Source organism: Artemia sp. Qi Xiang Cuo, chromosome 1, assembly GCF_049724085.1.
Source record: "Artemia sp. Qi Xiang Cuo chromosome 1, ASM4972408v1, whole genome shotgun sequence".
In the NCBI taxonomy this organism is placed as follows: Eukaryota; Metazoa; Arthropoda; class Branchiopoda; order Anostraca; family Artemiidae; genus Artemia; species Artemia sp. Qi Xiang Cuo.
Window position 1 is genome coordinate 285607 of NC_142794.1, and position 27351 is coordinate 312957.

At 35.5% G+C, this 27351-nt stretch overlaps 1 pseudogene; it reads left to right on the forward strand.

The window, feature by feature from the left end:
• The first annotated feature begins 231 nt into the window (after positions 1-231).
• On the forward strand, positions 232-25592 carry LOC148955876 (brahma-associated protein of 60 kDa-like; annotated as a pseudogene).
• Positions 25593-27351: the final 1759 nt, after the last annotated feature.

The following is a 27351-nucleotide window of genomic DNA, read 5'->3' on the forward strand; positions in this document are numbered from 1 at the left end:
CGAGAAATTACTAAAAGGAATGTTAAGTAGATGGATGGGGGGGGGGTAATCAGACGAACCATGCCTCTTAAGTAGATGTATGGGTGGAGGATAATAGGACAAACCATGTCTCTTGAAGATGCCAAGAAGTATGGATGATGCGGGAGACAGGAAAAGGTGGGAATGTCACAAAAGGAATATTTTTTTTTTTTTTTTTTTTTTTTTTTTTTTTTTTTTTGTAGTTGTAGATGGATGGAAGAGGGGATAATTGGACAAGCCATCCCTCTTGGAGATGTCAAAACCATTTCCACTTTCGTGAAGGTGAGTCTATTTACGTGTATACTATACATTGCCTCTTTACCGAGGTCTCTGAATGTTTAAGCCTACGCGTTTTGTAACCAATTGGATTCATTATATTTACAATGAGAATGATGTTAAAATTTACCTTGATCTGTGGATTTTCAAGCTATTAGAAGGATTATCAGTCAATAAGTACCAACCTAACTAGCGGTGTGTCATAATCAGACATTTTAATAGGTTTAAAGCAAACATTGCCTATTATTAATAGATTATAGATTCTGATAAGAGACTAGAAACATTCAAACAAAACCCCTCTCCCCCCCTTTCCCCTCTGGGTTTGTCTTCATTTCAAGCACGTGTGTAAGAATTCATGGGGTAGACTCACAAAAACAGCAAAAAAGAATAATTGTAAAATTTGCAGCATGTATTATTTGCGAAATTTCGGGAGAGAGCTGTGGAGCCTTCCCCCCCCCCTTAACTTTCTTTATACTCCTTTAATTTATTTTTTAGGATACTAGCGAGAGAGAATATGTTAATTGTGACCGCTACATGGAACAAATATTTGGCTGTCCGAGGATGAAATTTGCCGAAACACCTCAACGTTTAAACCCATTGCTTCATCCCCCCGATCCAATCGTTATCAACCATATGATTAAGTAAGTTCATTGTTTTTCATTTACTATCGAATCATAAGCACAAAGAATCAAGACTTTGAGGGTAAGTCAGTCATTCATTAGACGCTTCGTATCGCACACCTATAAAGAACATACGCCGAATAGCTGTTTAGTTTAAGAAAGTTGAACTCAATAATGCGTTTCGTCTCGAATAGCTGACGATGCAACTAAGGAAGCAGCACTTAATATTATGCAATTTTGTAATTTTAGAAAAGTAAATCTAATAAGAGGTTTCGTCGTGCACAAACAACACTACAACTATATATGTATAAGGGATTAGGATAATGGATCAACAGCAGACGTCGAAGTGCGTTGTAGTTTAAGTGAATCGAACTCATAAAACGTTTCGACTCGCACAACCGACTTTGAAACTAATGAAGCAGCACTTAAAACTTTGCATATTTTTTAATTTTAGGAAATCAAATCCAATTATAGGTTTCGTTACAACTAATGAAGCAGCAGTTGATGTTGTGCAATTTTATACTTTAAAAAAATTAAATCTAGTCAGGGGTTTCGTCTCGTACAACCAACACTCCAATCACATGTATGTAAAGAATTACGATAATGAAACAAAACCAGACGTCGAACAGCGTTTTAATTTGAAAAAATCGAATTTGGTAGACGTATTGTCTCGTATAATCGATGTTGCAACTAATTAAATAGCATTTAATGTTGCACAACTTTGTAATTTTAAGAAACCAAATTCAATACGAAGTTTCGTCTCGCACAACCAACACTACAACCACATATAAATAAATATTTCCGATAATGAAACAACATGAGACGCCAACCAACGTTGCAACTACAGAAGTAGCTGCTGATGTTGCCTAACATCAATTTATAAATTATAATTCATAATTTTTATTGGATTTAGACAGCTCAATAAGAGGTGTTGTCTCAAATTACGACGCTACAGTCATTTCCATAGATAGTTCTGATTTTGAAATATCAGCACATGCTACACAACTCTTACTTTAAAAAAAAACAATCAATATAATGGCGAGAATTACTTTCGATTTTTTTTTATGGCGTTACCAGAAAAGTTATTTTTTTAGAATCTTAGTTGTTTTTTAGATGAATATACCATAAAAGGTCCTTTTCAAAATTTAGGGAAGGGGGCAATCGGACTGGGGCTATAAGCAACTCATCGTTAGAGAAAGATCGATCATTTCCTCCACTTGGAGGTTCGACTAGGTCCAAGGGTTGGTTGAGCCCGGGCCAAATTACAAATGCTATTGTAATTTTTCTTCCGCCCTGCATAGCATTTAATGCGAAGCAATAAATGATTTTTGAAATAATTTTTTGGATTTTCGAAATTATTTTCCAAGTTTTCGGTTCAAACAAAAGTTGATTTCTGACATTTTGGAAATAATTTGTAAATAAAATGATGTAAAAATATAGTAACAGGTAAAATTTTTAACTAAGACGGTGAAGGTAAAAAAAAACTTTGTACCCATCCTAATTTTGGTTTATTTTACTCCTTTATCCTTTTTCCTATCCTTTTAAGCATACGTTATTCTTTTTCCTCTTTTTCTGTTTATTCTCTATTTTACTATTTATGTTTTTCATCAAATATTAATAATCACTGTCTAACATAATATATAAATCCATATTCCAAGTAGATATATGATATTTGGCCCCACACTTAAAAACTGTGGTTTTGCTACTAAGGCCCTGTGAAACAGACAAAAGGCTCTCAAAACAAGAGGAAAAAGTTAACATAAACTAGAAAACAACATAAAAAGGTAATATCGTCTAGGTCTGTAAGGTATCTCCTGATAAATGGCGCTCTCGCTTCTGGTATGAGATTCTTACAGAATGAAAGTATTTTTTTCATTTTAAAACCTTTCAAATATTTCGAATACAGTATATTTTTTCTCTATTTTTCAACTGTAATCGTATTTAATAACTTTGTTTGACCCGTTCCGATTTTAAGTAATTGAACCTAGATTTTAGGTTTCGGATTTTTCTACAATTATAAGTAACTTTGCTCTCATCACCTGTGTACAATTTAATTTGGTACAGAATTCTTAGTGTATCAATTTCTCTGCTACCACCCTTCTACTCCAACTTATAAGACCATTGTATACGTATACCAAAAAGAAGCAGAGAGAATAACTGCTCTTTACTTTCGTACCAAAAAGTGCTTTGTTATAATAGTAAAAACTTTTGGTTCTTCTTCTTCGTATGATTACGAGGTCTGTGGATGTCGGAAAATTACCTGAAATGCTTACACTGATTATTGGTCGTCCCTAACTATATTCCGAATTTCCCTTACTAATAGTCCATTCAGACACATGGGAAAACCGATGAGAAATAATGATTGGTACGACGGGGAAAATTTTCAAACGATAAGTACAAAATTTGTCCCTAAAAAGCACAGATAACATGAATTTATGTGCGCCAAGTCTCTTAAGCAAAGTGTATTTCTTGCCAAGTATCTTCCTCTTTCGTGTTGTTTTCCTACAAAACATTACTTATGTTGGATAAAGCCAAGTGTATTTCTTGCCAAGTATCTTCCTCTTTCGTGTTGTTTTCCTACAAAACATTACTTATGATGGATAAAGCCAAGTGTATTTCTTGCCAAGTATCTTCCTCTTTCGTGTTGTTTTCCTACAAAACATTACTTATGCTGGATAAAGCCAAGTGTATTTCTTGCCAAGTATCTTCCTCTTTCGTGTTGTTTTCCTACAAAACATTACTTATGTTGGATAAAGCCAAGTGTATTTCTTGCCAAGTATCTTCCTCTTTCGTGTTGTCTCCCTACAAAACATTACTTATGCTGGATAAAGCCAAGTGTATTTCTTGCCAAGTATCTTCCTCTTTCGTGTTGTTTTCCTACAAAACATTACTTATGCTGGATAAAGCCAAGTGTATTTCTTGCCAAGTATCTTCCTCTTTCGTGTTGTTTTCCTACAAAACATTACTTATGTTGGATAAAGCCAAGTGTATTTCTTGCCAAGTATCTTCCTCTTTCGTGTTGTTTTCCTACAAAACATTACTTATGCTGGATAAAGCCAAGTGTATTTCTTGCCAAGTATCTTCCTCTTTCGTGTTGTTTTCCTACAAAACATTACTTATGCTGGATAAAGCCAAGTGTATTTCTTGCCAAGTATCTTCCTCTTTCGTGTTGTTTTCCTACAAAACATTACTTATGTTGGATAAAGCCAAGTGTATTTCTTGCCAAGTATCTTCCTCTTTCGTGTTGTTTTCCTACAAAACATTACTTATGCTAGATAAAGCCAAGTGTAATTCTTGCCAATTATCTTCCTCTTTCGTCTTGTTTTCCTACAAAACATTACTTATGCTGGATAAAAACTGATGGTTCTAGATAAGAATCAACAAATCTCGAACTTTCATGTGCTCGAGAGTTGACATACTTTCCACTTTCAAAAATGCTTGCTCATTTTAAGCGGGGCTCCCATTGCGTCAATAAAGTTAATAAACTTATTCATGAAAGTGCGAAGCATAAAGTTTGTCCCACTCACACAAGGATTTCACTTTTTTGACTTGACAGCAATTTTTTCATAGAAAGTAACTGAAATAGTCAGACATAAAGCTGAGACAACCATCTTTTTAAGCATTTTCTCCTTTTAATAATATTCAAACGTTTTTTTTTTTGTTTCTTTTATCAAGCAAAATATTTAAAAAGTATACACTATTTTACTTGTAGAAACTAATTTGCATGTTGTTTATTTGAAATTTTCCACACGGCTTCTGATACTGGTTGAACTTTGTGGGCTTTCTTAAAAAAGATAGATAAATTTCAAGTTTTTTCTAACAGCAATAAAGTCAACAGTCATGCGAGGAAAACAGTTTATTAACTTTTTGGACAGCTTTATTAACTTTATTGACGCCGTGGGAGCCCTGCATTACTCGACAACACACGTAAAACCGGTCGGTACCATAAAGAAACTAGAACAATTCCTAACTCCAAAACCGATCGGTAGTATGGAAAAAATCAATCGGTTTTCCCATGGTACCGACTGGGTTTTGTGCGTTTCCACATTTCTCTAATTGGGCTATAATTCTTGACATTCGTCTGTTGTTCCATTGGGTCTGTTGTATTCACTATCACTAATATATTTCTGTCAGTTAAGTATGCAGACGATTCAATATTTATTCAGTAATTCTCGTTGTTGGTGTTATTGATAGAAGCTGAAAAGGATATTCCTTGTCATCTCTCAACAAAGAGTGTTAATGCTACACTATTGAAGTGATGAAAAGACACAAGTTCTTTTTGTCTTATGCAGCCATTGCAAGACATAATTGTCTGAAGCAAATGCATTAAGGATGCAAATGATAAGACAGAAATGTCATGGGAAAAAAGAAATATACCATTCGAACCTCTATTCAATGCTCTTTCAGGTTATATCAGGTTAAAATGTAATAACTATTAGGTGTTCTGTGTTCGTGGGTTCAATCACAGGTTCTTCTGAGTTTTGGCTTGCTTCTTTGTATTCAGTATAAGGTAGATTTTATGTCAATTGACTTTGTTGGTTGAGTTGATCAGTTGGTTGAAGCTGCTAAATATTGCGATTGCTGAAACGACTGGCAAAACAAGGTAATTTGCTGTAACAAATAAATACTGTCATCAAGCGTGCTAACACGCTTAAGCAGTGCTAAAACCCTTAAGGGGACACTGGTCTAACATTCTCTTAAAGCTTACCATTCTTCACAGGATGTTTATGAAAGACTCAAAAAATTCTTCGAACTATTGGATTTGTATCTTTGAGGTCATCTTTTTGTTTGATAGGTCATTTGCTTAATGTCTTCGTACACTGATTCACATTGAAAGCGAGATCGAAATTTTCTTCAGTGTCATCTTTGGTCGTTTGTGATTCAGTAGAAGTTCACAGTTTTGCCATAAAGAACATAGGAAACTGCTAGATGCAAGCTATGAGTTCAATATTTTGATGCTGCATTCATGTTAAAAGCCTAAATTGAACCATTACTGCATCTTTGTCAGTCTTCTATGAAACAAAATATTCCTTGAGATTCAATGAAAACTCATTTAACTTCTTATATACCAATTCAACAAGTTTTTGTTGTTCAACGACCCATGTACTAGATTCCAAGTGACCAAAACCATCCAGTTGAACATCTTAGAAACTCTTGAAACGTGCTCTTAGAAGCAAGCTCTAGAAATGGATTGCTGCTGAGTCCTAAATGCAGCCCTGCTTTGACAACCATAGAGATCCCATCGTAGAGGTGGCCTGTAAAATATCACAGCTATTTGTGAACCATCCTCACCCTTCTTTGAGCCTCAATGGGACGATTTCGTCGAGAGGCAGCTAAGAGGAGTGGTTGGCATCTCCTTGTGTGTCTCTAGAGGCACCGGTGGAAACAAAGGACTTTTAATGTTATAAGTAACTAAATGAGTGCCTGGACATATCGAAACAGTATTTGACCATATTTACTAGTAAGCAGTGTAAATCATTTGCGTTACATTCTCTGACGCTTTAAAGCTTTAGTAAATGTTTGAATTTTCCTTTTTAAATTTGAATGTCAGAGTTTTGTGGATTCGGTTCGATTTTCTAAAAATATTAAGTTTTAAAAAAGGCTAAAACTTGAGTTTAAACCCTTGTACTCGCACTTGTTAATATTTTAAAATTGTTCCTAAAATATATGGAAAATCTGGAATGTACTCAGAACTGGGATGTCGGGGCCTGCTCACTCCCCTTCCCCCCGAAATACCAAAGTTTTACGAATTTGATCGGACTTCTTATTCAATATATGTAATAAGATTTGTTTTTTTTATTATTATTATTCCCCCCCCCCACCCCCCAGCCACGAAAAAATCCTAAACATGTGCCTGTCCTATGAGTAAACTTTCTGGAACTAAATAATCAGCCTTTATGTTTTAAAATTGATAAACAGAATGAAACCGGCTTAATTCAAAGTTGGGAATTGAGTGACTACCATCAATCTCTAATTTTAAAAGGCCTAGTTTAGGTATTTTTTACATTGTTTCGATTGGCTTTTCTGTAGTGAAACTGCACCCTTTTTGTATTTATTGCTATCAACAGGGTTTAATTTATTCTATTTCATTTTAAAGTGTTGACGGGACAGAGCTGAAGAAGACTTCATGTTATGACATTGACGTGGAAGTGGATGATACTCTAAAGACTCAAATGAACAGTTTTCTCCTGTCTACCGCCAGTATGCAGGAAATACAGGTATTTATATTCGCGGGGGAAGTCGTATTGTTTCTGTATTGCCGGATGAGACGAACTACTGGTAGTCTCTTATAATTACACAACATTCGATCTAAGGAAATTTCTCCAATCAGATAAGTCTAAACAAGCCTTATGCCTCGTCAACTCGGTCTTTTTTTTTTTTTTTTTTAGGTTTACCAGCTACCAAAGACATTATTGATATTGCTTCCACTGCGGTAATGCATTATAGAAATTGGGGTTAAATGTTCTTAATCCAGTAATAACAATTTCACTTATTTTGTTAACTCGTTTTTTTCAACTTACCGACTTGTATATTTTTTGTACTTTTGTCAAATAAATGTGTTAAATTTGTGAGTCATTTTCGACCACTTCTGAAAGTTCAATAACTTCCAATTTTATCAGTGTATGCACTTCCGATGACAGTGCAATAATACAAAACCAGTATTCCCCCCTCTTGAATACTACCCCTTTTATAAATAAAATAACAAAATAATCCGGTGGTTGGGCACAACAAAACTTTTAAAACAAACACTAATGTACAATATTTGATAGCGTTGTGGTAACAACATTTGCATGCGGCTGAGATAACTTAAGTTCAAATCTTAGATAAGACAAACAAAATTTTTAGAGAAGACTAAGGAGTTTTTAGCCATAGAGAAGACTAAAGATTTGTATATTTAGTCTTAAGAAAACTTTAAGTCGAAAATAATTACAAAAGTTTTTTTTTAGTTCGTTTTAGATATTTAGAAATAGAAAACCATTTTTTGTCAAGAATCTCCAAAAATGAGTGAAAACTAATGGGTCCGAAACGCATTTGGCTTCACTTAGATCGATCATTCTAAATCGTTTGCCTCAACTTAAAAACTTTTTTTTACTTGGACATTTCTGACTTAATCAATTTTATATCTGTTTTGTAAAGCCCAATTCGGTTTGTGTTTCTCGTTTTCACTTATATTCATAGATTTTCGAGAAAAAACTATTTCCTACTTTTTGGTCCGTTTTGACGGTTTATTTTTTAACGAGTTTTTAAAAGGAATGAATTTTTATGGTTGTTTTTTAAAATAGGTTCTAAGGTCACGATGACAATTTACTAGTAAGAGATTAACTGTACGGCTTAAAAAAAAATTAATTAGTTTCAATTTATATATAAAATAAAATAAATAAGGTCTAATAAATCAAGGCAGAGTAGTTGATTGGCTGTAACAATTGCCATGGATAGAATTCGCATTTAATGAATTTTCTCTTATTCGTTGGATTTGGTCACCTTTTTGTATTTTTTTTTGTAAGAAAAGCAAATTGTATTGCTCATTGTGTTCATTGCTCGTTGTATTCTATATGTTATTTTTTGCTTCTTTTTTTCAAATACTTAAAATTTTTATTGATTTTTAAGTATTTTCAAATTTATTTCTAATTTTTTTAATTTCGTTTTTGTATTATTGATTATTTAAATTACTAATATAATATTTAGAATAAACAGCTTGAATAAATATTTAATGTATTTAAGTAATATCTAATAGCACGCTTATTACACAAGTGCTCATGCTCAGTGCTCGCTTACTTGCTCATGCTCAGTTATATATTTCTGTATATAACTTATATAGGCCTAGTCAGTGAGTTACACATATTTATAAGTAGTAGGCTAAATATGTCACTCAGTTATATATTTCTGTATATAACTTAGATAGGCCTAGTCAGTGAGTTACACATATTTATAAGTAGTAGGCTAAATATGTGACTGAGTTATATATTTCTGTATATAACTTATATAGGCCTAGTCAGTGAGTTACACATATTTTAAGTAGTAGGCTAAATATGTCACTGAGTTATATATTTCTGTGTATAACTTATACAGGCCTAGTCAGTAAGTTACACATATTTATAAGTAGTAGGTTAAATATGTCACTCAGTTATATATTTCTGTATTCAACTTAGATAGGCCTAGTCAGTGAGTTACACATATTTATAAGTAGTAGGCTAAATATTTCACTGAGTTATATATTTCTGTATATAACTTATATAGGCCTAGTCAGTGAGTTACACATATTTTAAGTAGTAGGCTAAATATGTCACTGAGTTATATATTTCTGTATATAACTTATATGCCTAGTCAGTGAGTTACACATATTTATAAGTAGTAGGCTAAATATGTCACTCAGTTATATATTTCTGTATATAACTTATATAGGCCTAGTCAGTGAGTTACACATATTTATAAGTAGTAGGTTAAATATGTCACTTATATATTTCTGTATATAACTTATATAGGCCTAGTCAGTGAGTTATGTATATTTATAAGTAGTAGATTAAATATGTCACTGAGTTATGGCCTTTGGAAAACAAAAGTGATCCGTTTATCTGGCCTCCCCCAGGCCATTCAGCGTGTCCCCAGGTGGCGATAGGGGAACGCTCTACAGATATGTAGGGTACCTCCATAGGAGGCACGGAGCAAGGGGGACCTTGTCCCTGGGGGTCCATAATAGAATCTAGGGCGCGCGTGCCCGGGGTCATAAAGACAAGCAGAGGAAGAGGAAGGCCCCTAAAATGTACACTCAAAAAAGTCCGCTGGTTTTTCCACAAGTTCCATGAGTTGCACATCTTCTTCCAGCACTGGGTTAAAATGCATTGTGATGCAGAACACCATCGTGGGAGGATCCTCTATAGGAGGACAACTGCGGCAGGGCGTAAGATCCAGATCTATGGACAACGGCCTCTGCAAAGGGCTGCCTCGACCTATTCGGGGTACCTGCAAGACTGGGGACCTTGCGGTCAACTCTATTCCCACTTGAGGAGTGGCGCCCCTCGAGGACATTATAGCCTAGTAAACGACACAGCATTCGCACGGGATTCTGACTAATGGACAATTCTTCTGGGATTTGTATGTTTTGATGGGCGTCTTTGGGCTGAAAAACCTCTTCCTAGCTGATTTATCTATTACGGGTTGCCTCCCCGTAGTAGCATAATATTTGTAGGCATGAATATATAAGGAGTCGGATGTAATAGGCTTGAGACTGTATGTGCAGGATTCTGACTGTTGTTGATAGAAGAGCATCGCCAAGTGCTGAAAACCATGTTTTGACCAAGATGGGCCCAGAATTGCACAAAGCCCCCATTCATAGAGGTCCCAGGGACTTTTTGTTGTCAGGGTTTAAGACGGCTTAAGAACTTCAGTGTAGACTTGAGAAGATATGTGATCTTGTCCTGCACTGGTATCCGGGATCATTGCTTTTCCTGAGGCGAAAATAATTTCAATGATTTAAAGAACATGAAAATTGGAACTTGGAATGATACGACATTAAAAAATGACTATAGTATCGACATTTTAACTGACGAATTCAGACGATTCGAACTGAACTTATTAGGAATTTAAGAAACTCCAGAAACTCACATGCCAGGGGTAGGAGACATGAAATTATATGATATAAAATTCGTTTACTCAGGCAGTAAGGATGTGGTACATATAAAGTGAATAGGGCTCATGATGAATAAAGAATCTGCTAAGTCTTGTTTAGGCTGGGAAGGTATTAATAATAGAATACTAATTACTCATTTTATGACTAGAAAACTCAGGGTATCAGTTATAGTAGTATACGCCCCTGTAGAACCGACTGAGGGAGATACTGGTGACTCAGATGAATTTTACTTAAAGTTACAGGAGCAAATAGATAAGGTCCCAGGTAGAAATATGATGTTATTACTGGGAGATTTTAACGCCCAGGTTGGTAGAAATAAGGATAGATGGTATCCCAGCTTAGGTAAATTTGGTGTAGGAAAAGAAAACAGTAATGGATACAGTAATGGATACATACAAACTTTTGCAATTTTGTAGGTATAACAATCTAGTTATAACCAATACGGTGTTCGGTCATAAAATGGCTCATAAGCTAACATGGTATTCACATGATGGTAAGACAGCAAACCTTATTGATTATGTTATAGTAAACCGAAGACTGGCAGGATCCATACAAGATACTAGGGTATATAGGAGTGCTGTTATTGATGTTAAAAGTAAAGATCACCATCTAGTAGTGTCAAGGGTTAATTTAAAGCTGAAATATCGGAAGGGTAACTACCTCCCGGGAAGTTATGATGTTGGTAGACTCCAGGATGAGAATCTGAGAGAAAATTTCCCGGAACAGTTGAATACTAAACTTGAGAGTTTAAAATTTGATAATGTGGAAGATGGTTGGAATAATTTTACAAAAATAATTTGTGAAGTTGCTGAAGGTGTCTTAGTGAAGTAAGCTAGAACTGCAGCTAAGAATATTAGTGAAAAAGCTCTATGTTTAATAGAAAGGAGAAGGGACTTGCACAAGAATTATCTGAGTGATAGATCGTATGAAAACAAAAGAAATGTAAAGAAAGTGGAGAAAGCATTGAAATATGAGCTAAGGGGGTGTGAAGTGGAGGCCATGGATAAAATTGACGAGGATTTAGAAGATGCAGCTAGACGTCATAATAGCAAAATATTGTACTGGCACGTTAACAAATTGAGAGGTAGTTGTCAATCCGGACTTGTCCCAGTTAAAGATAGGAATGTGATGGCAATTAGCGATAAGGAAAAAGCTATAGCGAGATGGGTCGAACATTTTGAGAATTGGCTTATCAGATAAAAAGCTGCAGGAAAAAATATAGAATAAAATGAAAAAGTTTTTGATACTTTGGATGTGAAGGAAGATTTATTTTGTGAGGAAGAATTAGCGACAGTACTAAAGGGATTAAAAAATGATAAGGCTCCAGGTGCTGATAGGGTGGTAAATGAGTTTCTTAAATATTGTTGCTGTTAGTTTAGAAATAAGTTATCGAAGATTATGAATATTATTTTTGAAAAAGGGGAAGTACCTAACGATTTTAGCAAACCTTAATTAAGCCACTTTATAAGAAAGGTGATAAAAGTGAGTGTGGTAATTATCGAGGCATTAGTCTGGTCTCTGTAGATAGCAAATTGCTTAGTAATATGATACTTTTTAGACTGAGAGATGACGTAGACAAAGTTTTAAGACAAGGCAGTGCGCTTTTAGAAAAGGTAGAGGATGTGTTGACGAAATTTTCACTCTTAGGTTAATAATTGAGAAGTGCCTTAGTTTTCAAACACCTTTGGTCCTCAGTTTTATAGATTATGAGCAAGCGTTCGATTCTGTTGATAGAGGAGCTTTAGTAAAGGTTTTATCCTTGTATGGTATACCAGACAAATACATGAAAGTGATAAGTGCTATGTACGAGAATAATACTGCTGCGGTTAATGTAGGAAATGATGTTAGCTGCTGGTTTTGTATTAAATCAGTAATTAAGCTTTCGTCTAACCCCCTTTATGTGGATTATTTTTATGGAATTTGTTTTAAGGAGCACAGGAAGGGTAATGGGAAATCACGGAATCAAATGGGGAGGAAAAGTCTCCTGGACTTGGATTATGCTGATGATTTAAGCATCCTAGATGAAAGTGTGAGCAAAATGAATGAAGTTTTAGAGGTTTTGCGAGTTCAGGGTGCTAGAATAGGTTTAAAAATTAATGTTAAGAAAACTAAGTCACTAAGGCTAGGAATAAGTGAAGATGAAAAGGTGACGTTGGGTACTGAAAAGATTGATCAGGTGGGCAGCTTCACTTACCTTGGTAGTATTATTAGTAAAGATAGTGGGAGCAGTGAAGATGTTAAAAATAGAATAGCCAAGGCTCAGGGTGTTTTTTCACAGTTAAAAAAAGTCTGGAAGAATAGGAAGATAAGTCTGCAAACCAAGATTAGAATCTTAGAAGCTACAGTGATGACAGTGGTCAAATATGGCTCTGAAGCATGGACGCTCCGAAAAGCGGATGAAGATTTGCGAGATGTTTTCCAGAGAAATTGCTTAAGGATTGTTCTGGGTACCCGGCTGACTGACCGTATTTCAAACAATAGGCTATACGAAAAATATGGTTCAATACCGCTTTCTAGATCTATAATGAAAGAAAGGTTGAGGTGGTTAGGGTATGTTGTGCGGATGAAGGTTGACAGATTGCCGAAGATTGTTCTTTTTGGCCAACCATCTAGGGCTAAACGGAAAGCTGGTCGTCCTCGTCTGGGGCGGGATGACGCCATAAAGAAGGATCTAAAGGAAATGGGAACTTCGTGGGCGGGGGTAAAAAGGGAAGTTTTGAATAGATTGGGGTGGAGGAGGAGCGTGCGTAGCTTTGTTGGCCTCAGGCGGCTTGGTGCTGCGATGAGTTGTTAGTAGTAGTAGTAGTTGTATTTAAGTTGACAGCTTCACTTACCTAGATCGTATTGATAGTAAAGACGGTTTGTGCAGTGAAAAGTAAAGTTTATTAGTAAAGTGAAGTGGTGTATATTAAAAGTAGAATAGTCAAAGCCCATGGTGTTTTTTACTGTTTAAAAAAATTCGGAAGAATAGAATGATAAGTCAATGAACCAAGATTAGAATATGGGAAGCTACATTGATGATAGTGGTTAAATACGGTTCTGATGCGAGGGTGCTTCTAGAAACGGAGGATTTTCTTGATGTTTTCCAGAGAAATCACCGACGGATTGTTTTGGGTTCCCGACTGACTGACTGTATCTCAGACAGTAAGCTGTTTGAGATACGCCTGCGTCTGGGGTAACTTAAGTTTGAATCTTAGATAAAACAAAATTGTTTCTTAGAGTTTTTAGGACTAAGGAGTTTTTTGCCTTAGAGGGTTCAATCCAGATTTCTAGGGCTATGATGAGAGAAAGGTTGAGATGGCTAGGATACGTTCTGCAGACGACGGATGAAGGATTGCCAAAGATGGTCCTTGTCATCCAACCATCTTGGGCCAAACGAAAAGCAGATTGTCCCCGAATGAGGTGGAAGGATGTCTTAGGGAGAGTTTTAAGGGAAACAGGAACTTCTTGGGAGGATATAAAGAGGGAGGCTTTGAATAGGTTTAAATGGAGGAGGAACACAGCTGTCTTGGCCCCAGGTGACCTGGTACTGCAGTTAGTTCTTATTAGTGGTATTTTATAAGTATATTTCAATTAGTATTTGTAGCTTTTTATTGATTTTAGGAGTTGTCTCTTGTACTATTTTTTTTTAAATTTAGTCCGATTTGTTTTTCTTTGTATTCTCTTAGCATTGAAGACGACTCCGTTGGGATCCTTACTGAATTTGTGCTTTCATTTTCTCCGCTTTGTTTTGCTGGCTGACAATTTACCTCGTTGATATTTGTCCTTCGCGATTTTTTTTTCTTTTTGTTTATGTTTTCTCTACTTATGCTCTTATTTTTTCTTCTTTTTTGTCAAAGAGATTTATAGGATTTATTTTTGGAATAAATATTATACTAACAAACAATAAAGAGGAGATTGCTTTGACTCTTACTTTGACGCTACGCTCTGATTACTTTGACTCTTAAAAATGGCACTAGAAATTATGATTACGAATCCAATGAGTCCCCTTCAAAGTATATACAACCAACCTTTTTATAAGAACATTATATGCCCCAAGGGCATAACTTAAACCCTTGCCCTGAGGGCTGTAAGGGGGAGGGAGGGGGTGTCTTCCTCACACACATAATTTCCGAAACCTTCAACTCCAATGGCCAGAATTGTTATCTCCAAATTTTGATGGGAGGTGGTAAAGCAAATGCTGAGCTTGCATGAGGGGGGAGGCTGTTTGCTCTCATATCACTTATGCTCTTAAAAAGGGCACTGTAACTTCCAATTTCAAATCTAATGAGCCCCATACGACCACCCATTCAATAAAATCCGTATTTGCCCTCATAAAATAACTTACAACCCTATCCTCAGTGTAGGGTTAAACTGCATTGTGTCTATTTTGCAATTGGCTCTCTACAAAATATAAAAATATGTTTTGCTTTCTTCTCTCTGTCTAAGCTTTTTTTGGTTTTCCTTTTGTCGCTCTATATTTTTTTCCTTCTCATTCTCTTTGCTCTGTTTTTATACTGAAATGGTCAAATCTTGTTTAGTTTGAAGAATGGACAGTGAATATTTTTTTGCCGAAAGTTAATCACAATTAAACAAAAATAAAGAATACAGTAAACAAAACACACACAAAACACAGTGAAACAAAAAAACGTTAAACACAAATTATGAATAGTCAGAAAACTGACAAACGTATACATTAAATTGTAATCCTACATAAGAAACAGAATTTAATACGAATTAAGATCATGATTATTTAAAACTTGGCTTTTAAGGGTATGATTGAACGATGCTAGTAGGGGAAAGATTAGAAACTCAGCTAGTGTCCTGAGTAGAAAAGGCAAAGAAAGTTCGAAAAAAAGTATTTTTCCAATGACGAAACCCAAACAAGGGGAGGTTTTGTGGGGGCTGAGCTCAGCCCAGTGAAGGGAGGTCCCAGTCCCCGCCTGAAAAAAGCAAGGGCTATGTGTGAGGGCAGAAGGCCTAATTTGCCGGTCTTAGTGTATGAAGGGAAGTGACAGAAAGTCGGTGAAGCGGGGTTTTGTCCTTTAATACAGTAGCTTTAAAATAAGAACGTCAGTAATAAAAAAAAAATGAGTAAATAAAAGCAAATGAAGCAAAGGGATGCAGAAATCAGCAACAACAAAAATTCGAAGTAGTAAGTGCTAAAAGAGAGAGAGAGAGAGGCTGCATAATATTGGCGTCTGTAAAGTATAATTAAATTCCTATAGGTTTGACATTACTAAATTTTAAAAGGATGTAGGCTTTATTCACGGAGTTACAACTTTTTTGGCGCGGATCTTTGTGTTTTGAGAGGCTAAATCGTAGATTTCTAGTTTATTCCCGTCCACTTGGACCACAAAGAAAGATGATAAAATAATCATTCTCATTTCTAAATTTAGCTCATTTCCTTAGGACATTTGATAAAAGACAGTGTTTACATTATCCCCGAGTGTTTTTTTTAGGTTTCCCTGAAATCCGCAAAAGACAATTGCTTTTTCCGGAATCTCCTCTAAAATTGACGATTTTTCATTTTGTGCTCGCGTTCGTTTATTTAAGAAAGTTGATTTTCAGGGAGATTTCAGAGAACCAATTTTCTTTTTTTGGAAGTCAGGGGGATCTTAAAAAAATTAGGATATTGAAAGCACTGATAACAAATTAAATCTATAAGGTAGACTTTTAATTTTTATATAAGATAGGATTATGACCATTTTATCTCAATCTATTCCTGTCTCTAAAAGACAATCAAGTCAGCGTCCTCTAAGGATTATTTCCTCTAATAATTTTGTGTTTCCTGTTATTAAATTTATTGATTAACTGCCTGGTTTTTTTTTAGAACCTGGTTAATAAGATTCACGAGACTGTTGATTCTATAAATCAGTTGAAAACATCAAGAGAATTCTTCTTGAGCTTCTCCAAAGATCCACAACAGTTTATATACAAGTGGCTCATGTCACAGTCTAGAGATCTCAAGGTAAGATTGTTCATTTTTATATTGTAGCTAATCAATTCTAATAATAATTTGCGTACTTGTATGATAAACCCCCTACCACTCAAGTTGTTAATTCATTGGCGTATTATAGGACCGTTTTTTTTTTGTTTTTTTGTTGTTTTTTTTTCATTTGTTTATTTCAGCTTAGCGTGTGACGAGACAAAGAGAAGTGACAGAATTGATGGAAAATATATAATTTGGGCTATATATTTGCACATTAAGAGGGGTGTGTGTGTGTAAAGTATTAGGACAGTGTGAAATTAGGAAACAATTCTTACTACATATAATATGCAGAATATAATATGCGGAACATAATATGCAGAACATATAACATGCAGAATAATTGCACCTAACACATTAGGAATGCCCAAATTTGTTTCTAAAGTATTATATTTTTATCTTACTTTGGTATATTTCATTAGGATTGAGCGTCAGAGTAACATATTAGAAGAATATTGGACAGGGGGTATATCATGCAAGTACCATAATTTGATTCCTGGTTGTTCGAATAGGAATGTGCTTGCCGGCTTTTGACAGCTAATAGTAACTGAATTTAAAAAAAACTGTTTACATTTGAAAAATTTTCAAATTTAAAAGAATATCCGTATAACGATTATTCAGAAATGGTTGCTATTATCCTTGTCAAACTTCAAAGCAATGACAAAAACGAATTTATGGAATTTTCAAAAAAAAAGGCTCCAAAACCATCGAAGAACTGGGAAGATCGAAATAAGAAAAAGTAAACAATTAAAATTTCCGTCCGATTAAAACCCATGTATGTGGGGGGGAGGGTACATTCTCTTATCATATTGTAGCTGATAATTCGATTTGTAATGTTTGATGTAAATTTGTGATACTAAGAAATTGATGATATGTAAATTTCTTTTTGATTGTGATTTTAAAGATTCGGTATAAGTTTCAAATATGTGCTCCTAAAGCAAATAAAAACGACAATTAAGGCCCTTCTTGTTAGGTCCGATTTTTTTTTTTTTTTTTTTAATAATGAATCCTATAGGATTTAAAATACCTGCAATAGCCATTATGTAGGGTATTATAGATGCATTGAGTTTCTTGTGATAGAAAGGAGACTGTTCGTCTTGGCACTAGGCCTCTATGTATCCTATTCTCTCAGTTTCATATTGTAGCTTATCATTTTTTACAATAATTTGATTCTTGGTTGTTTGAATAGGAGTATGCTTGCAGGCTCTTGACTGAGCTAATGCTTTCTGAAATATTGTTCAAACTTCGATGTAGAAAATGCTGTTCAAAATTTATGAAAAGTTCTCACAAGGAAAAGTCAGTACCATATTTTATATGTCTACCATAGATATAAACCATATTAAAATAAGAATGACTCATCTATTTGTTAGAAAGATTAAACTATGTTTAATTTTGGTAATGGCATAACAAAATCACTGGTACATGAAGTTCCTCATTATTCGTAAAACTTTAACAGTATTAAACGTCCTCTTTTTCATATTTGAAATATGAATCAGAAATAGTATTAACACGCAGTAAAATGAAATAGATAATAAAAATGAGCTTCAAAACTTTAAAAAGCATTTTCGACAAGCTCATCATTGTGCTTCACAAAGTACGGAACAAAAGACGATAGATACTGTTTTGACGCCTTCTGGGGGGGGGGGGGGAGGAATTCGCGTAACGAAATGAGAGCTCCTCTGTGTGTTTTTTTGTTTTGTTTTTTGTTTTTTGCAACGCATGCAAGCCGCATGTGTTGCAAAAAAGGTGAAGAATACGGCATTGGACATTATAGTTCCTACCGGCAGTGCTGATCTCAGTTTCATGGTTCTTCAGCCAGGAAGTGCAATGGTGGGCGGAGGCCAGCCATCCTGTGTACCTATTTAGAGCTGGGTCAGTTTGATTCGGATTCGTGATCTGTGGTCTGCGTAGGGAAAATACAGCTCACAAAGAGAATGCGGCGTGTTGAATTGACCAGCTGTTTGGCTGAATTTTGAAATTCCCCTAAAACAAATCACCCGTCGGCAGCCACGCTCTGGCAATAGTGAGTAAAGAAGAATATCTCCAAGGAAATTAGTAACTGTCAATAAAAGCCAGTAAAAGATAATTCGACTATAAAACTAAAAAAGAATTTTCAAATAAATGTCCATAGGGAAATCACTCACAAGGTCGAACAGGTTTTTATCAGAAAATAAAGTATTTACCCCGCATACTCTAAATCTTCTTTCAAGCAAGTACAAACTAATTCCCTTCAAACGAAAATAGGCCATAAGATAGTGACTGATGGAATAATGGGGGTAGGTTTAATACATCGAAATTAACAAAACTACCAAATATAGAAGGAATAGAGATACAGAGTAGGAACGGAGTCGAACACACACAAACACAAATCCCAAACGCCTTAAGGTCCTATCTGACATTTTCAAGCGTTTGATGTAAATACCAAAAATTGGTTTTTAAGCTACTCTAAAAGGGAGGGCCAGGAGGATAATGTAAATTAGGACGATCTATTGGTAATTGATTGAACATAAATTGCTCTGCTGATCCTTCCTTTTGAGTACAGCTTAGCCAATAGTTTTTGGCAATTATTTCAAAACTTTTGAAAATATCAGCTACCTTTAGACGTAAGAGAGACGGGAGGCTATAGATAAATTTATACTTTTTCATATAATTTAGCTAGGAGGAAAGTAAATGCATTGCTTTATGCCTTTTTATGCTCTTCCCAAATGTAATAATCGCTACTAGCGCTTTTTTTTTCAATTAAACCCACCTCCTCTCCTCTCAGTGAAGACAAATTTTAAATTCAAAATACATCTAATTTTAACTTTAGACGTCACCTACTCTTTTTTTTATTGAATAGTAGCCGAACTGGACATGCTTCAAGTCACCCTATACTACAAAAACCTTCCAAAAACAGACAAAAATTTGTCATTCCCATGGAAAAGGGCGCCCTCTCCCAACAGGAAGCCCTTCATACGATGGCTATTTCTTACCATACCTCTAAACTCTTCCGGGTAGTGACCCTACGTGTCTCCTATAAAACAAAAAATAATAATAAAAAAATTTAAAATAAACTAATTAAATTAATAATAATAAAACTAGTAAACCAGATTATCTATCAGTATAACTTTATTTAAAAAAATACACCAACATATTTACAAATTGCAAAGACCTCAAAGAAAGTTATAATGATTCTTCACCCTTATCTTTTCATTTTTCCCTTTTAACTATACTTCGGCTACTATTTAACTCCATAAACAGAACAAAAACAAAATTACAAAACTGGCAATGCTGTTTTACCCATTTCTACTTACACTGAAACACACACTTACAACATATCTCCTCAAACATAAGCTACATCTTTCCAATAAACTCTCCAACCAACAACTCCATCCACTCAATATCCACTCGTTCCTTCCACCTTTCAGGTTTACTTGATTGCGCTATCATTCTCCTGCAACCATAACCAAACCTTCTTAACTCAATCCCTTTTCTCTTCTTCCTTCTTTTCATACATATTCACATAGTTTCATCACAATCAACACCACAGCTCTCTCTCTCCTCTCATTTCCAGGGATTTCTACATTCAGTTTAATCAACCTTTTCTTATCTTCCTCCGTATTCCAAATTACTCCACGATCTCTTCAGGTACTAAAACACTTATCTACAATTCCTTCATTACATTTACAATTAAAAAATTCGTGCTTCAGGTCATTTATCGCTATTTTGTTGCGAAGCTTGCAATTTGTACCTTCATCTGGGTTAAAACAACTTAATTAATATTGATGTGGCAGTATCTCATGAATAAACAGAAACACAAATTCCTTTATAGACTGACTGAACGGTACACTATGCATTTTCTCAAACGATAGGTTAAAATTCATAAATGGTGGTTTTGTTTTCACGTGAAAACCCACTTCTTCTGTTTTCTCTAAATATCCATTCACTATCTTTTTCCTTTCGGCATTTTTCACCTGATCACTCAGCAAGCCTTGATTTTTCATTTCTCGAATACTCCATATTACTTCATGGAGTTTCTCTGGCACATCCCTGATCATTTTTTGTTTTGCTAGTTTATCCTCCTCAGTATTTATCACTGGTAAGGCCCATCCTCTTATTATTTCACCGTCGATCGATTTACTACAGATCATCTCACAGACGTTTCTAATTCTCAGAGACTTACACATCTTTCGAAAATTTATAACATTAAGACCCCCCTCTTCTCAGAGCACATACAACATTTTCATACTTAGCTTTTCCATCTATCCCCTCCAAACAATATGCCAAATGCTCCTTTCTACCTTTTTAGCATACTTTTCTTTAGAATTAAAAGCTGGTCCCAGAAAAATAGCAGTGGGAAAGCATACATTTTTACATACATGCACTGCTCTCTCAAATACTGACCCGAAGTGTCTTGTTTTATGGGCTACGAGCGACCCCTCAATCTTTTGCACACGCTCTTCCCTCACATTTTCCACATTAACCGTTCTTTCAAAAAGTGCACCCAATACTTTCACTGACTGAGCCTCCTCGATCCAGACGCTATCATCTAACGGTGCAAACTCACCTATGTTTAGTAACTGGCTCTTTTTTCTGTGTATTTTTTACCAAGAAATGCTCCTCATACCACATTAGTCCTCTCACCACTTCCATCAAATCAGCCACACTCCGAGGGAGGAAGACCTCATCATCTACAAAATCGAGTGATTTCAAGGAGATATTCGTCGTATTGGCAATCCCCTGTATCCGCCGTTCAACATGCTTGAAAAGTGGATCTATATAAAGTTCGACTAAAAAAGGGGCACTCGGATCCCCTTGTCGCACTGCCCTTTCAAGCTTCAGCCTTCCACTAGTGTAACCATTTATGTTCACAATCGCCATCGGGCTCTTATTTAAACTTTCATACCACTTCACAAACCGTTGATCAAATCCAAAATTTTCGTTCATCAGTATCCTCAATATCGACCTTATAACCGAGTCATATGCTTTGACAACATCCATACACAGTAGGAAAGCCAATTACGGAAAACGCCTTATTTTTTACCATTTCGTCGTCTCTGCGTACCAACAAGTCATGCAGCGCGTTGAGAATATGCTGGGCCTTCTTTCCTCGAATACCACCAAACTGATATCCTCCCAGGATTCCAAACACCACCTTCTCCATTCTCTTAGTAAAAAATTTGGACGTTATTCTGTAGTCACTGTTTGAAACAGATATAGGCCTCCAGTTTTGAAGGTCCATTCTATCGCCTCCTTTAAAATGGAGAGATATCATGCCCACATCATCCTCTAGATATCCTTGTTCAACATAGCTTCTCACCACCAAAGTAAAGAGATCTCTGGAAACCACCCGATTTCTGGAAAAAAAATCTTTATAAAATTCGTATCCAACTCCATCCACCCCAGGTGATTTGCCATTTTTCATTCCTCTTATTATTTTTTCAGTTTCCAGCCGGGTTACCTCCTGAAGTATCAAGTCATTCTCTTCGGTCTTTACATTCCTAACTGGTTCAAAATCTGCCAAGGAATCCATTCTGCAATCTTGTTCTTGATCTGGCAATGTGTAAATTTGCTTAAAAAAATCTTCCACTATTTTTTGTATCTCCTCTTCATTTTCCACAAATTCTCCCTGCTTATTTCTTAATCCCCTAATTCTATTATTTTCTCTCTTCTTTTTTGCCTTAATTTTCATTGCTAGATATATTTGTTCTGCATTCTCTTCTTCACCCAATCTATTCTTCAATTTCCAAATCTCAAAGTCTTTTTCTTCAATCTTTCTATATTCATCTTTAACCTCTTTAAACTCGTACCACACCTCCATCCCCTCGTCAATCTCTTCCTTCAGTTGTTTTAATACTCTAAAGATGTCTTTTATGTGCTTTACTCTCCCTTCTTTGATTCTTTTTCCCAGGTTTGTACATTTGATTTTACTTTTTGCTTTAGGACTTTCCAAAATTGCACTGGCTCTGTTCCATCTATAAAATCATACATCCAAGTTCGAATACTGGTGGCTCTCAGCTGCTCTTTCAGTGGGCCCTTTAGTGTTGAAGGATTCAGTTTCCAATTGTTCTTTATAAATTTTTCTCGGTTTGTGTTGGTTCCCATATCCATTACCAGAGCAGTGTGGTCAGAGAAAGATACGAGTTCGTTCTGTACACTAATCGCTTCCGTTAACAGATTTTGCTTCACATAAATCTGGTCTATTCTGCTTGATCCTCGGTTATCCATTCGGGTGAATCTAGACCCTTTCCCAAAATGAACCCACACATCTTTCAAATTCCAAACACTTTATCGCCTTCAAACCTTCACTGCATCTTCTTCTAGCTACTTTTCCATCCTTCCTAAGGCATCCGCTTTGGACACTATACAATTAAAATCCCCCAACATTATCAAATTTTCTTCACAAAACGAATGGTACTCTCCTGTTGTGTGAAGTTACCGGTTCGTGACGGTAGGCGGACATTTACTATCACCAATGACCCACAACGCAAACTACAAATGCTTCCATCATCTTCAAAACGCATGCTTCCTTGATCACACTGTACACTTTCTTTTAAAAGGAAACCAACGTCTGGCTCGATCCCTCGATGAACACACTGGTAACTTTTTTGGATTTTAAACTTTTTCCGATTGAACTTCTTATAGATACACTACATCTATATTCCGTTTTGTCATAAGTTCTCAAATGAATGTCTGTCGTTTTGCTTGTTTTGATCCATTTACGTTTAATGAAGCTATTCGCATTTAATTACTTAAAAAAAGAAAAAAAGAAAAAAACTTTTCTTCCTTTTCACATATATCCTCTTTTTCCCTCCGTTTCCTGTTACCTTCCCGATACATTATCCTTCCGTTTTTCTCTCCTTTGATTGGTTACACCCCTTGCTACCAAGAGATGCCTGACTAAGGGTTATCTTCGGTGACTGACTAAGGGTTTTCTTCGGTGACGGTACATTTTGGTTTATTGCTCCTTCTTTCACTTGGTCTTGTTGGGTCTTGGTTGGTGGTCTCAAACTCCTCTTTTGGTTTTCTGCTACTTGTTTGCTTGCTCCTGCTTCTGAATTGCCGTGTCTCTCTGCTTCTTTGGTCGCTGGCCCACTTTCTGCCGCTTCTTTTGTTGGGTTCGGGTTTTGTTTTAGCTCCACCTCCTTTCTTAGCATTTATCTTTGCACTTTCCAGTACCATGTTTACCGTAGCTGATGGTAAGAGTGCGCTAATGCCTCTAACTTCTTTATTTTCTTGCGGTGGCTTTGGTGTTGCTATAGGTTATGGTCTCCATGCCGACCCTAAACTTCCCGGGTTTGGACTCAGGACACTCTGCCTTCTTTGATTTTTGCGATTTCTCTGGCGCAAATTCTTTTTTGAACCCTTATAGGAGCTCAAAACAGCCCATAGTAACCAAAAGTTTAAAAATGCGTGTCTAAAAAAATTTATTGAGAAAAAATCGCCATTTATAGCTGGTTCAGGAATGGCAATACTATTTAAATTATTATTAATAGTAAAATGTTATTTTGAAAACAAATTTGCAGGAATTTCTAAAAAGAGCTTAAAACCCCTTGAAAACGGCATCATAATAAAACAGAAAGTACAGCTCTGAAATCACCATTATTGAACACTCTAAACAGGAACCTTAGAGCCCTCAACTTGAACAACAAGGAGAATCACGTTTTTGCATTGATTGGTTAGCATTGAGTTGTCCACTTTTTCTCTTCTTTTCTTTTTGTTCCACTTCTTTTTTTCTTTGTGATTTTTTTTCTTTACTTTTTCTTCTACTTTTCTCTGTGATTTTCTTTTTCTCTGTGGTTCCGTAGATTTCATTGTCCATTTTGGTTCATCTTTACCTCAGAAAGTTTTCCCACCCCTTTTGCTCGGGGAGTTTAAATTAATACGTCTTTTCCAGTTTCCAACCATTGAGCACCATTCAAAATTCCGTTTACAGTTCAATGTGATTGTCGCTGTCGTTTTTCTATGCCTTTTTCTTTAGCTGTTGCGATTCTCACTTTCACTAGTTTTCTAATCACATTTATCATTGCTTCATTTTCATCAATCAATCCCTTAAAAATTTTAAATGACCTTAAATTAGAATTAGCGCCTTTGCAAAATTAACGTTTTTTGTTATTGGACCTTTAACCTCTTTTACTTTCTTTGGACGCTATAAAGTGTCATAGAGAGTTGTTTAAGGGCTCATTTAAAATCAATTACTAATTATAATAATAATTTTTATTACTAATTATTTTTGTAACTATTATTTTAACTTTACATCATAGTCTTTACAACTATAGACAAAGGTAATAAGTTACCTTTTGGGGTCCTATTATGGGCTCAAAAAAGAATTTGCCCTGGAAGTGATAATCATCTTTGGAAAAGGCATAAAAAAGGGCATAGAGTTTCGTATTCGAATTTTCTACTAGATTGGATGAAAATGTATAAATTTACCAATTTGCAATATTTGGTTCACCTTTGAATAAAAGCCTCAAACTGATGAATCTTTCTAGTCTTCGATAATATCTTTGGATGGAGAAATTTCATTTAATGAACTGAAGCGAATTACATAGGAATTATTCCAGCATAAGAATAACACATGACCTTTCAAAATTATATTGAGCGCATTTTGCTGTATAAATATAATTATAGGGTAAATATACCGAATAATTTGTTTCAAAATCAAGTTATCAGTAAAGTATATTCGCCACTTTTAACGCAATAACGTCTTACAACTAAGAAAACAACAATTGAAAAAAAAAAAATCCTCAATCGCGACCGTTTGTTCCATTTCGGAGCGTGTCTCTGTAAAAGCAACGATATACATTGACAACTCTGAATCTTTTGATGAATCTTTGCTTTCTTTGCATTTAGACTATGAGGGACGTAAGTGGCAATCCAGAGGAGGAGAGACATGCTGATTTCTATGAGCAAAGTTGAACATCTGAAGCCATTTGCAGATACTTTTATTCAAAAATACAGCAAAAACGGGCGGAAGTGGAACAGATCTTGGGAATTAATAAATATTGACCTTGACTTGGAAATTACTCTTAATAATATTTTTTATCCTTATAGAATTTAGAACATTGTATGTGTTTTTTTCTATAATAAAATGTCTCTTTTTGATCTAGTTTCTCATTGCAATGCTTGATGTATTGGTTATTAAGAGAAATCGTCTTCGTATAAGTAAAAAACTGGTTCACTTTTCTTCCAGATCAGAATTGACATTTGTTTCTCCCGTCCATAAATTAAAATTTTGTTCCGCTTTAACATTCTTCTAAGTATTTTAGAGATGCCTAGAATCTATGTAGTTTTTTTGGTAAATTTTCTTTTGGTTTCTTAACACATTGCAGTGATCAATGCCTTGATTGGAAAACGTTTTAATATGGAATAAGCATTGCTTGTGGTTCGACCGAATGGGATTATTCGGCTCGTGTCTCTTTCAGAACAGAATTGAAATATTTTTCGTGAACCAAAAAAAATATTAAATAAAGGTCCCAGTTCTACTAGTTAATGGGCTTTTCAACTATGCTGAAAAAAATGGCTATCTCAAAATATTGATCAGACGAATTTAGTGATAAGGGCGTGGGAGAGGAGGGGGCTAGACAAATTAGTCGCTCTCCAATTTTTTTTACTTACAAAGGGTACTAAAACTTTTTATCTCGGTTCAAATGAGCCCTATTCTGACCTTCTACGAACATTGGTTTGATGTGATCACCCTTGAAAAGAACAACAAAAAATTAGCATACATCTTTGATATTTTGTTCTGGCAAAAACACAAAATTCCACATTTTTCCGAATGGGAGCTTGAAAACTGTAGTAGGGTTCTCTGATACGCTGAATCTGATGATTCAGTTTTCATAAAGATCCTTTCACTTTAAGGGGATGTATCACCTCTTTTACGAAGACAGACAAATTTTATAAGGCTTGTTGCTTTTTATGGGTACATTAAATTTAAGAAATCTTATATATTTGGAATCACCATTTTTTTTTTTTTTTTTTTGTAGCTCTTGCAGTTAAAATTTTGTCTTTTGGAGTGTCGGTTACTATTCCGTCTAGTCGCTCCTTACTTACCGTTAGCCACCACGAGCTTTTTGACAAGTGTAGTGTATTAAATGGATACATCCTAATATGGGCAGATGAGCTACTTGCATTCCCCAAGGCTACTTCATGAACGTGAATGCTATACTAATACCGTCAGCTAATTCGGTTTCAAATAACTACACTGCTGGGGGCTGAGCTCTCCCAATTCCTTCCAGGCTCGAGTTACGCTCCTGAAAAACGCGGTCCTAGATATAAACATTGACTTCATCTTAACTATGTCTATTAAACAGCATAAGATAAGATAAGATAACGTGTATTTCAAGCCAAAATGTGGCCTTGTGCACAAAAAACATAGAAGCTTAGCAAATTACAGTACTCTCCACAATAATAAAGAAAAAAAAAAACAAAAAACTACTCTCTACTTTTTTAAAAATACTCATCAAGATATATTCGCACTATACAAATAAATTGTGATGACCTACTTTTCAAGGCATCAGGAAGCAGCACTCCATCATTCCTAAATAAATTTTCCCTTACCCCCAAAGGACCTCGACAGCGACTCAGACAATGCTCCAAATTCTCCTCCTCTTCTTGGCAAAGAGGGCAAGCAAACCTGCCGTCCGGGACACTGTTCCTCCTCTCAAAAACTTTCAATCTCGAACGAATCGGAAGGCAATTAGATTGTAGCTGCATCCAATATGTAAGGTATCTAGACGGTAAATTTAACTTAAAGTAAAATTCCTGACCATAAATTATCTTAACCCTCATTATAATACCTTAAAGTTTCCGAATTCTTAATCTCCTCACCCCATTTCTATATCGTCTGGTCCTCCAGCACC